Source organism: Pristiophorus japonicus, chromosome 16 (assembly GCF_044704955.1).
Source record: "Pristiophorus japonicus isolate sPriJap1 chromosome 16, sPriJap1.hap1, whole genome shotgun sequence".
NCBI lineage: Eukaryota > Metazoa > Chordata > Chondrichthyes > Pristiophoridae > Pristiophorus > Pristiophorus japonicus.
In genome coordinates, this window is record NC_091992.1 from 22,281,947 (window position 1) to 22,297,631 (window position 15,685).

The following is a 15,685-nucleotide window of genomic DNA, read 5'->3' on the forward strand; positions in this document are numbered from 1 at the left end:
CATTGCAGCTACGGTATGTTGGAGGGAGTGGCTGTTTAAGTCATTGGCTGAGGTGCCATCACACACCTGACTTGTGAATAGAGACTTTGTTGAGTCAGGAGGTGAGCCACTCACCATAGAATACCCAGACTTTGACCTACTCTAGTAGCCAAAGCATTTATCTGGAAGGTCCAGTTCAGTTTCTGGTCAATAATGATCTACAGGTGTTGGTAGTGGAGGGCTTGGTGATGCTAATGCCATTGAATGTTATGGGGAAGTTGTTAATATCCCTTATTGGAGATGGTCATTGCCTCACACTTGTGTGGCACAAACATTACTTACCACTTATCAGCTCAAGCCTGGATGCTGTCCAGGTCTTGCTGCATGCGGGTACAGACTGCTCTAATATCTGCAAAGCTGCAAATGGATCTAAACACTGTGCAGTCACCAGCGAACTTCCCCACTCTGACCTTACCATGGAGGGAAGGTCATTGATGAAGCAGCTGAAGATGGTTGCCCTGAGGAACTCCTGCAGCTGCGTCCTGGGGCTGAGATGATTGGCCTCCAATGACCATAACCATTTTCCTTTGTGCCAGGTATGACTCCAACCATTTGAGAATATTCCCCTTGATCCCCATTGGCTTCAGTTTTACTGGGGCTCCTTGGTGCCACTTTTGGTCAAATACTGTTTTGATGTCAAGGTCAGTCATCATCTCTGCAATTCAGCTTATTTGTCCATGTTTGGGCCAATTTGTATTCACTAGTTTGTAAATGGCCGTTACATCTTAATATTAAAAACGTGATGGGATAGTCAGCTCTCTGCTAACATTAAAAAAGTGAAAAATGAAGTTTTGAAAATTCCTAGGTCCCTAGGCATTCGGTTGAACTTACTGAAATTTTGTGTCAGTTGCGGATGTGGTGTTGAGGCTGTGTGAGACTATTCCCTTGAGGTAGTTTTCCACCACCTGCCTATGTTTAATTTGTGCAACTGCTTCATTTGATTAAAAAAATGTGTGTTTTAACTGGCCTTCAGGTATTAACTGTGACTCAGTGGGTAGCACATTCACCTCTGAGTCAGAGGATTGGGGGTTCATGTCCCACTCCAGGGACCTGAGCGCATAAATCTAGGCTGACACTCCAGTGCAGTACTGAGGGAGTGCTGCACTGTCGGAGGTGCCGTCTTCTGGCTGAGATGTTAAACCGAGGCCCCGTCTGCTCTCTCAGGTGGACGTAAAATATCCCATGGCTCTATTTTGAAGAAGAGCAGGGAAGTTATCCCCGGTATCCTGGTCAATATTTATCCCTCAATTAATATAACAAAAATAGATTATCTGGTCATTATCACATTGCTGTTTGTGGGAGCTTGCTGTGCACAAATTGCCTGCTGCGTTTCCCACATTACAACAGTGACTACACTCCCAAAGTACTTCATTGGCTGTAAAGCACTTTGAGACGTCCGGTGGTTATGAAAGACGCTATATAAATGCAAATCTTTCTTTTAAGGTGCACAAGCCTACCTCGCACACTCAATCTCAGGCCCATTGAGATGAGTTTCCAAAGAAAGCAGGGTGCTGAACCAATGCATGCACTCAGCCATTGTGCCTTTGATGGGATGCACATGTGCAAAAGTATATAAAGTCAATAGTTTATCTGATACCCAGTTTATCATAATTATAACCACTGACATTTTTCTTGAGGTTTTGTTGCATAGTTCTGACCACCAAAGTCAAGGTCGTTTCAATGTTGTAGCATACATGGCATAACTGCATAAGAATTAATGGCATAAATCATGCTGCATATGATTCTTGCTGCCCTAGAGAAAGGCTTATCAGGCTGAAATTATTATCTGAAATCCCTCATATATAATCATATACAGAAGCCTTCAAAGCAGGATAAGAAAAGTGGTCCTACTAAGGCATGAGATTACATTTATAAATTCCTTTACAAATTGTCAGTTCACCCAATCACCTCTGCTACTGCACTTATCATCATCATCATAGGCAGTCCCTCTCAATCGAGGAAGACTTGCTTCCACTCCCAAAGTGAATTCTTTGATGGCTGAACAGTCGATACAAGAGCCACAGACCCTTATAAGTGGGACAGACATTCGTCGAGGGAAGGGGTGGATGGGGCTGGTTTGCCGCGCGCTCCTTCCACTGCCTGCGCTTGACCTCTTCACGCTCTTTGCGTTGAGACTCAAAGAGCTCAACGCCCCCCCGGATGCACTTTCTCCACCTCAGGCAGTCTTCGGCCAGGGTCTCCCAGGTGTCAGTGGTGATGTCGCACTTTACCAGAGAGGCTTTGAGGGTGTCCTTATAACATTTCCGCTGCCCACCTTTGGCTCGTTTACCATGAAGGAGCTCCACATAAAGCATTAACTTAGGGAGTCTCGTATGTGGCATGCGAACCTTGTGGCCTGCCCAGCAAAGCTGATCGAGTGTGGTCAGTGCTTCAATACTGGGGATGTTAGCCTGGACAAGGACACTGATGTTGGTGCGCCTGTCCTCCCAGGGGATTTGCAGGATCTTGCGGAGACTTCGTTGGTGATATATCTCCAGCGACTTGAGGTGCCTTCTATACATCGTCCATGCTTCAGATCCATACAGAGGGCGGGTATTACTACAGCCCTGTAGACCATGAGCTTGGTGGTAGATTTGAGGGCCTGGTCTTCAAACACTCTTTTCCTCAGACGGCCGAAGGCTGCACTGGTGCACTGGAGGCGATGTTGAATCTCCGCATCAATGTCTGCCTTTGTTGATAAGAGGCTCCTGAGATATGGGAAATGGTCCGCGCCGTGAATCTTGATGATTGGAGGGCAGTGCTGTGCGGCGGTGACAGGCTGGTGGCGCACCTTTGTCTTATGGATGTTAAGCGTAAGGCCCATGTTTTCATATGCCTCAGTGAAAACATTGACTACATCCTGGAGTTCAGCCTCAGAATGTGCGCAGATGCAGGCGTCGTCCGCCTACTGCAGCTCAATGACAGAGGTTGGGGTGATCTTGGACCTGGCCTGGAGACGGCGTAGGTTAAACAGCTTCCCACTGGTTCTGTTGTTTAGTTCCACTCCAGCGGGGAGCTTGTTGATTGTGAGGTGGAGCATGGCAGTGAGGAAGATTGAGAAGAGGGTTGGAGCGATAACGCAGCCCTGTTTGACCCCAGTCCGGATGTGAATTAGATCTGTAATGGATCCGTTGGGTAAGGATCACGGCCTGCATGTCATCGTGAAGCAGGCGAAGGATGTTGACAAACTTTTGGGGGCATCTGAAACGGAGGAGGACGCTCCATAGGTCCTCACGGTTGACAGTGTCAAAGGCCTTTGTAAGATCGAAAAAGGCCATGTATAAGGGCTGGCACTGCTCACTGCATTTTCCCTGCAGCTGTCGCGCTGCAAAGATCATGTCCGTTGTGCCCCATAGGGGACGAAATCCGCACTGTGATTCCGGGAGGAACTCCTCGGCCACAGGGAGAAGACGATTGAGGAGAACTCTAGCGACAACTTTCCCAGTGGCTGATAACAGGGAGATTCCCCTGTAGTTGCCACAGTCGGACTTGTCCCCTTTTAAAAAAATGGTCACAATCACTGCATCTCTGTTATCCTGTTATTAAGTGTCAAGCGTGGATCAGTGTTAGTACTCTTGCCTCAGAGCCAAAAGGTTGCATGTTCAAATCCCATTCCAAAGACTTGAACACAAAAGGTTTGCACTCCATTATAGCACTGAGGGGTGCTGTCTCAGATAAGATGTTAAACCAAGGCTCCGTCTGCCCTCTCAGGTGGATGTAAATGATCCCAGGACATTATTTCGACAGAAGAGTTCTCCCTGGGGTCCTGGCCAACATTTATGCCTCAAAACATCACTAAAAAATAGACTACCTGGTCATTATCTCATTGCTGTTTCTGGGAATTGCTGTGAACAAATTGGCTGCCGTGTTACCTACATTACAACAATGACTACACTTCAAAAAGTACTTAATTGGCTGTAAAGCACTTTGGGACATCTAGTGGTCGTGAAAAGTGCTATATAAATGCAAGTCTTTCTTTTCATGATTCCAGGTTATTTCAGGGGTCATTGTGACTGCAGCAAGGCAGATATTATTTCCCCACTTACCGTGTTGCAACTTATTTGCTCTGTAAGATGCAGAAAATACAGCAAGTAACACCAATACTGCAAACATCAGGCTGGGGCAGCTTCCTAAGAGAACTGCTAGGAGTTAAAATGTAGGAACACGAGTAGGCCATTCAATCCCTCGAGCTTGGCATCACTAAAAAATAGACTATCTGGTCATTAGCTTATTGCTGTTTATGGGAGCTTGCTGTGCACAAATTGGTTGGTATGTTTCTTACTTCTTCTTAGGCGGTCCCTCGAATCGAGAATGACTTGCTTCCACACCAAACAGGGATGTGTTCAATGAGTTCACAGGTGTTTCAATGAAGGACCTGATATTCCAGGTACAGAACTGCATATTGAAGGATGGAAGATGCCTGTGCGTGGATCTTTTTTAACGTGTGGTGGCCGTTGCACAAAAGCCACCGCACGGGCTTGACAGAGCTCCGTCTTGGTCCAGAGGCAAGGGTTAACCAAGCCTACTGGAGACCAGCTCTGCTGCATGGACCTAATGCGTGCACATATCGCAGTGTGGGTAGGTCCATGCTGCCCCTGGGCCCACGCCTCTTCTGGGCCCCGATCACATCGCTCCACGATCTCTCGCCGCTCCTGGCGCCCCGACCTCGCTGCTCCTGCTGTACCTGCCCACGCTCCAATCACCAACACTCGTAGTAGCCGCTAAAAGTTAGCATGCGTTTTAAAACCTGCTCCCATCAGGAAATTGAAACAAATACAGAGAGAACTTCAGCTCCAAGATAAATTGTTTAAAAATATTAATGGTGGAGAGCAACAATAAGCCAAAGCTCATTAACCAAAGGGTGTGTCACCCAAGTGCACTAACGAATTGTTAATGAATTTTTAAAACAGTTCTCAAACAAGAAGTTTTGTGGATATGGTCCTAGGAGCCCTCAAGCCTCAGGCTTTTTAATTGGCTAGTTTGGCTTATTTGGTTAACAAATGCAAAATCAAGTGCATTAGCTGCCATGCCTTAAACTGTGTAGGTCCTACACTCTGGAGTACCCTCACTAAACTGCTCAGGCTCGCCACCTCCCTCTCCTCCTTAAAATCCACCTCTGACCAAGTTTTTAGTCATCCTACCCTTCTTTGGCTCTGTATTAATTTATGTCTTGTTATGCTTTGGTGAAGAACCTTGGGACATTTTTCTCCATTAAAGACATTATACAAGTTCAAGTTGTTTATCATCATAGAATCGAGGAAGACTTGCTTCCACTCCTGAAATGAGTGCTTTGGTGGCTGAACAGTCCAATACGAGAGCCACAGACTCTGTCGCAGGTGGGACAGATAGTCGTTGAGGGAAGGGATGCGTGGGACTAGTTTGCCGCACGCTCTTTCCGCTGTCTGCGCTTGATTTCTGCACGCTCTCGGCGTTGAGATTCGAGGTGCTCAGCGCCCTCTCGGATGCACCTCCTCCACTTAGGGCGGTCTTGGGCCAGGGACTCCCAGGTGTCAGTGGGGATGTCGCACTTTATCAGGGAGGCTTTGAGGGTGTCCTTGTAGCATTTCTGTTGCCCACCTTTGGCTTGTTTGCCGTGAAGGAGCTCCGTGTAGAGCACTTGCTTTGGGAGTCTCGTGTCATAAGAACATAAGAACATAAGAATTAGGAACAGGAGTAGGCCATCTAGCTCCTCGAGCCTGCTCCGCCACTCAACAAGATCATGGCTGATCTGGCCGTGGACTCAGCTCCACTTACCTGCCCGCTCCCCATAACCCTTAATTCCCTTATTGGTTAAAAATCTATCTATCTGTGATTTGAATATATTCAATGAGCTAGCCTCAACTGCTTCCCTGGGCAGAGAATTCCACAGATTCACAGTCTGGCATGCGAACTATGTGGCCCGCCCAGCGGAGCTGATCGAGTGTGGTCAGTGCTTCGATGCTGGGGATGTTCGCCTGGTCGAGGACCACACTGCAGCAGATCAAGAATGTGGCTCACCACCACCTTCTCAAGGACAATTGGGGATGGGCAACAATTGCTGGCCTTGCCAGCGACACCCACAACCCATGAATAGGAAGAAAAAGGCACATTTTATATAGCTCCTTTCATGACCTCAGGATGTCCAAAAGCGCTTTACAACCAATGAATTGTAGTTACTGTTGTTTGGAAACACGGCAGCCAATTTGTGCACAAGCTCCCATAAACAACAATATGATAATGACCAATATTGTGTTTTAACTGGACATAATTCTACAAGGCAATCTGAGGCACAAAGAAAAAAAATGAATGCTGAGCCACTGAGATGCATCAGGAGAGGGTGACCAATAGCTTGGCCAGAGCTGGACTGTTGTTTTTCCAGACTGGAGGGGAAAATATTGATGTTGCCCAGGGGTCAGTATTAGCACCCCTGCTCTTTTTGACATACATGACCTGGATTTGGGTAAGCAGGGCATAATTTAAAAGTTTGCATATGACACAAAACTTAGAAATGTAGTAAACAATGAGGATAACAGACTTCAGGGGGACATGGACCGGTGAAATGGGCAGGCAGATGAAATTTAACACAGAAAAGCATAAAGTGATACAATTTGGTAGGAAGAATGATACAATTTTAACGGGGATACAGGAACAGGTAACTGGGAGTGCAAGTCTTTGAAGGTGGCAGGATAAGTTGAGAAAGCTGTCAAAAAAGCTTATGGGATCCTTGGCCTTATTAATAGAGGCAGAGAGTACAAAAGCAAGGAAGTTACGCGAAATCTTCTAAAACACTGGTTAGGTCGCAGCCAAAGCATTGTGCTTAATTCTGGCATCACAGCAATGACTACACTTCAAAAATACTTAATTGGCTGCAACATGCTTTGAGACATCCTGAGGTTGTGGAAGGTGCAAGTCTTTCTTTTTTGCTGTGGTTGCACTGGAGGAGCTGGAGCCCCAGCAGCTGAGGCTGGTGTTGTGCCCTGCTGCTCCCCCCAGCCCCGCAATGATAATCACAGACTTACCCCCTCATCTCCTCTTCAGGACCTCTACTACCTGTATATATCTCTTTCATCATCATAGACAGTCCCTCAGAGTCGAGGAAGACTTGCTTCCACTCTAAAAGTGAGTTCTCAATGCAGGACCTACAGTCTCTGTCACAGGTGGGACAGACAATGGTTGAAGGAAAGGGTGGGTGGGAAGCCTGGGTTGGCGCATGCTCCTTCCGCTGCCTGCGCTTGGTTTCTGCTTGTCCTCGGCGATGGGACTCGAGGTGCTCAGTGCCCTTCCGGATGCTCTTCCTCCGCTTTGGGTGGTCGTGGGCCAGGGATTTCCAGGAGTCGGTGGGGATGTTGCACTTTATCAGAGAGGCTTTGAGGGTGTCCTTGAAGCATTTCCTCTGCCCACCGGGGACTCGCTTGCCATGTTGAAGCTCCACATAGAGTGCTTGCTTGTGTCGGGCATACGGACGATGTGGCCCGCCCAATGGAGCTGATCGAGTGTGGTCAATGCTGGGGGCTCAGAGACGTGGACTATATGCAGCAGACACCTCAAAATGCTGATCCTGCAAATCTATTCACAGGATAGACGCACCAACGTCAGTGTTCACCTCAGGCCAATATCCCCAGTTTCAAACCATTGACGATACATCTCTTTAAACCTACAATGTTGAACTAATCAGTAACTTCTAAGGATACTGTGCAAGAATAAGGCCATCCACATAACTTTGAATTAAACTTTACAATGAATAAATTATCCCACTTTCATACATCACTGTGGTCCACCCTGGAATATCAAATGGCATCCAATAGATTCACACAGCAATTTCAATAAAAATGACTTTCTAAAGTTGTACAGTTGGGGTTTGTTCGGACTATAAATAAAATATGTGGAAGGTGTTGAATTCTCTAGTATTCCATCATCCAAATTAGCCAAATATCCTGGGATGGCCTTTGACGTTCAGTATTTGCCTGCATATTAAAAAAAAAATCAGCTACCATTATTATTTTTTAATTCCATATAATCTAAACCGCATTAGGTCTCCAACAGAGAGCCACGGGCAGTAATCTAATCTTGCTGTTCAGCTGCAGAAAAAAAACATTCAAGCTTTTCTCTTGTGGTTTGTGACATTGTCCAAACCCAACAACTTGGTATTACTGTGTAATCCCCTGCCAGACATCCAATATCCTCTACTTGTTTTTATATTATGACCCTCAGTTCTCCGTATTGGATATTAAATATAAGTAATTTAATTGTTAAACAAATCTGAGCACTCTTTCAAGTTAGCTAGCTGCTCCATGATAAATCAGGTGGATGGTTTATTATGAATCTTGAGCAATGATAGACCACTGTATTCTCATCTTTCAACCATCAACTTCCTATTTGAAATATACAGAATATCTGTATTTAATATAAATAGATAACTAATCTGACAGTTTCTGTACAATATTTGATTACCTATTTATCTCTTACAAGTAAATAAACTTAAGGTTATGATCTCATTTAAAGACTTACAGTATGAGAGTAAATTATATTTTTATTCTGATTTAATTTAAACTGATTTCCTGGACAAAAGAAATCAACCTATCAAACTAAAGGACATAAATACAAGAGCGGTCCAGAGGTTGGGTATTCTGCGGCGAGTGGCTCACCTCCTGACTCCCCAAAGCCATTCCACCATCTACGAAGCACAAGTCAGGAGTTTGATGGAATACCCTTCACTTGCCTGGATGAGTGTAGCTCCAACAACACTCAAGAAGCTCAACACCATCAAGCAACCCGCTTGATTGGCGCCCCATCCACCAGCTTAAACATTCACTCCCTCCATCACCGGCGCATTGTGTCTGCAGTGTGCACCATCTACAAGATGCACTGCAGCAACTCACCAAGGTTTCTCCGACAGCACCTCCCAAACTCGTGACCTCTACCACTGGAGTGGAACACCACCACCTCCAAGTACCCCTCTAAGTCACACACCATCCTGACTTTGAAGTATATTGGCCGTTCCTTCATTATCGCTGGGTCAAAGTCCTGGAACTCCCTCCCGAACAGCACTGTGGGAGTACCTTCACCACACGGACTGCAGCGTTTCAAGAGGGCTGCTCACCACCACCTTCTCAAGGGCAATTAGGGATGGGCAATAAATGCTGGCCTTGTCAGCAACGCCCACATCCCAGGAATGAATAAAAAAATATAGATGTCAGTCCATTGCTAACCAGCTAATGTATTTCCTTCTTCTTGCTAATTTTATGTTTAAAAAAAGTGTGTGTGAGTAAAAAGGATTGAATGGAATGTTGGTTGTAATGACAGTAGAAAATGCATATGGCAATTCATGCAGCTTCAGTATTGATTTGAAGACTCTCCGTTTTCAACAATGGATTAACATTAGTGAAAAGTGTGTTTAAACAGTATGTTTATCTTTTGCTTGATAAGGCCATTGTTGGGTATGATATCCCAATGTTTAAAGTACTGGACCAGAAATCTAATGGTCGTAAGTTTAAATCTAGCTGATTCATGAATGCCTTATAGGGAAGAGAACTTGTTACCACAAAGTGTCTGGCCTTTTTTATTTATTCGTTCATGGGATGTGGGCATTGCTGGCAAGGCCGGCATTTATTGCCCATTCCTAATTGCGCTTGGGAAGATGGTGGTGAGCCGCCTTCTTGAACTGCAGAAGGCAGTTAAGAGTCAACCACACTGCTGTGGGTCTGGAGTCACATATAGGCCAGACCAGGTAAGGACGGCAGATTTCCTTCCCTAAAGAATATTAGTGAATCAGATGGTTTTTTTTTGACAATCAGGTAGTTTCATGGTCATCATTACTGATACTAGCTTTTTATTCCAGATCTATTTAATTAACTTAATTTAAATTCCCTAGCTGCCGTGGTGGGATTTGAACTCGTGTCTCTGGATCATTAGTCCAGTACTCTGGATTACTAGTTCAATAACATAACCACAATGCTACCATACTCAGCTTACATATGACTCCAGTCCTACACTACCTGGTAGACTCTTAATGACCTCTGAAGCTATCTAATCAGTTGTATAACTACTACAAAATACAATTAGCAAAGATCCAGGCAACAGACCAGATCAGGATAAGACTCACGCCATCCCAGCAGATTCGACTCTGCATAGTCCACCAGGTGATTGGTACCCAAGTTGGGAGGGTGGTCTTACAGATTGATGAAGCAATAGTCGAACAGAGTCCTACTTACAGAGTCATATCGAGCAGCCAACATCCCAGACTGTTTTGTCACCATTCCTGAATTTGTCCTGTCCCACTGCCATATGCACTGTTGGGGTGGACCTGTCTTTGGAAATCCTCAACATATGACTCAGGACCCCATAAAGCGTCATGGCTTCTGGTCATACAAGGCCAAGGAATCCCCCTGCTAATCACTACCTGCCACCCTCCTATAACAGGAATTTGCTATGTAAACTGATCCTGATGGCGCTATAGTTGAAGGCTGGGGCCACTAAGTGGTGTTGTAGCTCCTCTGTATATTATATTCACTGACATGCCACGGGAGATGCACTAGTAATTAAAAAAATCTAGCGCTGAATAAATGGAAGACCAATGTGAACAGTAAATAATGGTTCATTGCTACCGAATGGCCTCACATTTGCAACTACTGCATAAGTAAGATTGAGGAGAATTCTTTCCTTCAGAAGACATTAGAAAGAAACATTTGTGACCTGAAATGCTCAGATCTATTATATCTTTAATTTAGTGTTAGTTGATGTCAATACATTACTGCAATGTTTACTCAGAATATTGGGGGACTGGGAAGTGAGTTGGAAAGGGGGTAGGGGATGTGGATGGTGAGGAATACATGGAAGTGGTCAAAGCTGACCTCAGCTGTAATCGAGACCATGGGATTGGAGAGGACACATGAGATGGCAAGGTCAAAGGGGTAGCCATGAATATGCGTAGCAGAGTTTACATGGAGGGAAAGTTTATAGGAAGGCAGAAGGGCAGTTCCTCTTGGGTTGTCACACATCTACCGCCGACGTTATGGTGAGTGATCGGGCCGACCTCTATGTAAATTCAACCCCGTAGCATTCCTAAAAGTAAAAAAAAGGTCTAGGTTAGTCGGTAGTTAAGATGATAATGAGCTAGTTTAGATGCTATTTCCTTATGAATTACAAGTAATAAACCGCATGACTGAATTGAACTGTTTTTTCTTAAGTCATGTTTAGTCAGTTGGATATTTACGTGGCTGAAATGAGGACTTTCCTGCTAAATTAGCAATCACTGTTTAATTGGCTTACAGACATGTGAAACATTCAGGTGTGATACCTTGAAGCATGACAATTGGGATACATTTGAAAGTTGTGATGTGACAGAAAGCTTGGAAAATAGACTGGTTAATAGGAAAAGAATTTTTCTGGATTGCAGCATTTAGCGCCATCCTTTTTAACAAATAGAATAGTGGAACCTGATTGAACTAATCTTCCACTAGTCCTTGGAATCTGTCTGAAAGTTTGTAGTTGCTCGTAGACTTGCACCTCTGGCGAGCGAATGATGGTGTCTTCTCATATTCAGACATAGCACATGGGGCAATGTTGTGAAGTACACCTTTCATTAAACCAGGGCCAGGAACCCATGCCAACACACAGCTGCCTGGATGGGATGAGGCGCCCTGCATCAATCAATATGAGATACTTGATCTGGGCCTTTTGATTGGTAGTCGGCGTGCCAGTCCAAGGTAGCAACATGTTAATTTGAGAGCATTTCAGTCGACCCTGGCACACAGAAAATATGCACTTAGTATTCCTTATAAGGGACAAATTAAATGTTGGATATAGACTAAGGTCATAATTGACTCTTGTTTGGTGTCTTATTTTTAGTTGATTTATCGTTTTTGTTAATCTTAGCTACAAGTTGTCTTTACCTCCAAAGCGGATAAGCTGGATGTGGGCATAAAGATAGATTCCACCTTCACATGGTGATCTTTTTATTAGATAGCCAATTCTCAAAGTGACATTCGAACTTCCTGATCAGGATAATGGTGTAGCGTAAGTTTAACAATTACATTCAGGCAATAGTATCTGACAGACATCAATGCATGGAGAACAGTATACTGTTACCGAAATGATCTTCCTTTCATTGAGTGGTACTTGTTGCCAAAGACATTCATTGTGTGACACACTTCAAGACATTTTGACGCAATAAGGGGCTAAATGAATGCTAGTATTTTTATATATTTAAATCTACACTGCATTGAATGATTATTTGCTGTACCTGTTTCCTTAATATTGTCATCTTGGGAGGGAAGTATTTTATCTGTAAATCAAAACTTCAAAGGTATGATATGAAAATGATATGATATGGTGAGAATGTGGAACTCGTTACCACAGCGAGTGGTTGAAGTGAAGAGTAGACATGCATTTAAGGAGAGGCTAGACAAGCATATGAGGGAGAATGTTGGATATAGACCAAGGTCATAATTGCCACACATTTGGTGTCTTATTTTTAGTTGATTTATCGATTTTGTCAATTTTAGCTGCAAGTTGTCTTAACCTCCAAAGCGGATAAGCTGGATGTGGGCATGAAGGTAGATTCCACCTTCACATAGTGATCTTTTTATTCGAGGGTTATGCTGATAGAGTTGGATGAGGAAAGACAGGAGGAGGCTCAAATGGAGCATAAACGCTGGCAAGGACTGGTTGGGCCGAATGGCCTGTTTCTGTGTTGTATATCCTATGTAATCCTATGTGACCAGCCTGTAGGAGTTTTCCACTGCTTAAAATATAGAGCGACCTAACCAAACATGGTTTCACCAAAGGAAAATGATAGCAGTACCTCTACATGATCCTTTAAGAATAATTCATAGTCATTTTTTATTACAGGATTGTCAGTAGCTACATCTGTGAGAGATAATAGCCTGTCCTTAAAGTTCTGAATATTTGAGTAATGCTGTATAAATCTACGATCGATATATCGAGAAGGCACATGGATTCTGAGGACAGAGCTGATGCATATTTAGCCAGTGCAGATAAACGATTATGAACATACAAAAATGATGGGCAGGAAAAGATCAGCTATTCCATCAAGCCCGCCTCAGACTCATGACTAGACATACCCTAACTCCACCCCCCCAAAGTCACGTCATCTCCTGGGAGAGGCGAAAATAAAGAGAAAACCCCAGGCCAACAAGGGAAAAAATACTTTAGAAAATTCCTGTTTGACCCCTCAGGCTTTCCTTTGTACCTGTCTGAAGTTATACTTGGCCTGAAAGTGCCTGATGCTAAGCAGTACGCTAACACAATTCCACTCCTAACACAGCCATTTGACAGAGAAAACAAAAGTTTCTATCGCGCTGCAACAAAATATGGACTGAATGACTTACATTGATCTAGTTTCATGGATGCTTGAAATTTTAGGTTCCTTGAGAAACACTCCACCGTTCTCCGGCCCAGGGTTATGATTTTGTTCACATCTATGGCTAGAAATTAAAGTTGGCAAGAATAATGGACCAGCCATTACATGTTCACATGACGATCCTCTGCGGGTGACTAGAGTGGTGGCATTTAGATTCAATATAAATGAATTGCCACCTCTTAAAATAGCAGACAGTGGAATGTCATTTAAATGCGTCAATTATTTGTATGCTAATGTTGTGAACAGTAATTTCTAGACTATATTTCATGACACACTATCTTACACAATGTGCTTAAAACTGTGATTTTTTTTTGCTGACGAATGAACTAACAACCAGAGAAATGCTACAGTGTAACAAGTTACAAATTTGTCAAACATACACCAAACTCCAGAGTCAATATTGTACAGTACACATGACTGAATCCAGCACATTGCCACAGATTGTGATCATGGCTCTATTTGTGGTTATTTATCTTTCCATATGCAGAGCGCACATAATACTTTCCAAAAGTATGCCTTCTATATACTAACAGTTTCCAGATCTTCCAAATTTAGGTTAAATTCTGTTTTTCCCTTGGCTACATCTGCCTGACAATGGGATTATATAATTCTAATTTAACTGCTTCACTACCTGGGAATTTCACTTTAGTTTAATACTGTTCTTCAGAATCTTTTTCAATCCATTTTTTGTACAAGCACATTATAAATGTTTTTCTAAGATGTAAATAATGCTTCTTGTAATGCAGCAAATGCTTTAAAACATCCAGAATTGAATTTTAAGTACTTTAACCAACATATTTGTGGTCAGAAATGAAGGGGTTAAAGCTGATGTTCAGTTATATCAGGCCTGTCATCCAAAGAAAGACAGTTTTTTTTATTAAGCCACCTTCAGCTTTCAAGCTAGTCCTTCCACTGAGGCATGTCATTGCCAAGTTAAAGGGAGGCTTTTTCATCAAAAAGCTTTGTGGAATGAAGAAAATGATTAGTGCCCTTGATCAGAAATGGGCTACGTTTGGCTTTGATGCTCTACAGAATCAGAGTCTTGGTGCATAACTTCGATAGGATATTTGAAAAGGCTCAAGTACTTAGATCTCACATTTTATTCTTTATCCCCCACAACTCCAATATGAATAGTTTCAACATGAAGTGTAGATTTTGTTGACAGGACCAATAAAAAAAATGTCACCAACAAAAGACTATAATAAAGTTGCAGCTTCCTGACTCAAGGGTAAGCCAGATCTTTTTAAAAAAAGACACATTGGCCTGGTTGTTGCGGTCAGCAGTGAAGCGAAGGTGCTCGCTGCCGGCCCCAGAGTATGCTTCGCACAATGATCTCGTGACCCCTGTGTTGTGAACCTCGGGTTTTCCGACATTTAATTCGAATCAACTGAGTATAGTGGGGAATCCCCTTGTGGGAACTGCTGTGATGTCAACAAGCTGTCTGAGCAGCTAATCAAAATGCAGAATTATCACACATTGCAAACAAGGAAGTGAGTAAGCTTAAAAAATTCTAAGGGGGCAAAATTGGGCTCCTTTGCACCTCCCGTTAGGATTTGCAACCAGGTGCGGCGCTGTTAACGACTCCCGCCATATTGGGCGGAGGTTTAGAGGAGGCGCTACAGAGTTGCGCCCCGATCTCCTGCGCCTGGAGATTGTGACGTTATCGCCGTGCACATTGCCCCGTTAGTGCCCCGGCCCTGAGATTGGCTTTCACCCCCGGTGTTATCGGCAGCAGCGCCGGCCGATAACACCGACAGCTTCAGGGAATGCATATCGGGCAGCCGGCCGCTAACAAGGCGAAATTTAAAGGGGAAGTGGGCGAGTGCAGAAAAAAAATCTTACCTTTTTGTTGTTGCTCCTGATGCGGTTTCTTCGCAGGGTCCTGGCCGCGATCGCTCAGCCCGGCACTCTGCTTGAGAGCTGGGCTGATCGCGAGGCACCCCCGTTCCCTGGTGGTCCAGGTAGGTGACTTTTTCTTTTGCAGAGTCGGCAGCGTGGGCCCTTCCCTTTAACTGAATCTCCCGACTGTTACCGCCCCTAAATGGAGCGATACCGAATTTCTCCCCCTAACCTTTAAAAAATATTAGAGAGAGCAAAGCAAAGATTGAGGCACTCATATGGGGAAAAGGCAAACCTGAAATAAAGATGGAAAAACTTCAAAAAAAAGGACCAATTTCACACTGCACAAAATTCAAATTAGTTTCTCAGGCCCTTAACACTTGTTTAGCAGTAATAACGCTGTCAAAACCCCAGTTACACCTAATCCCTTTGGGTCTAACGTTTATT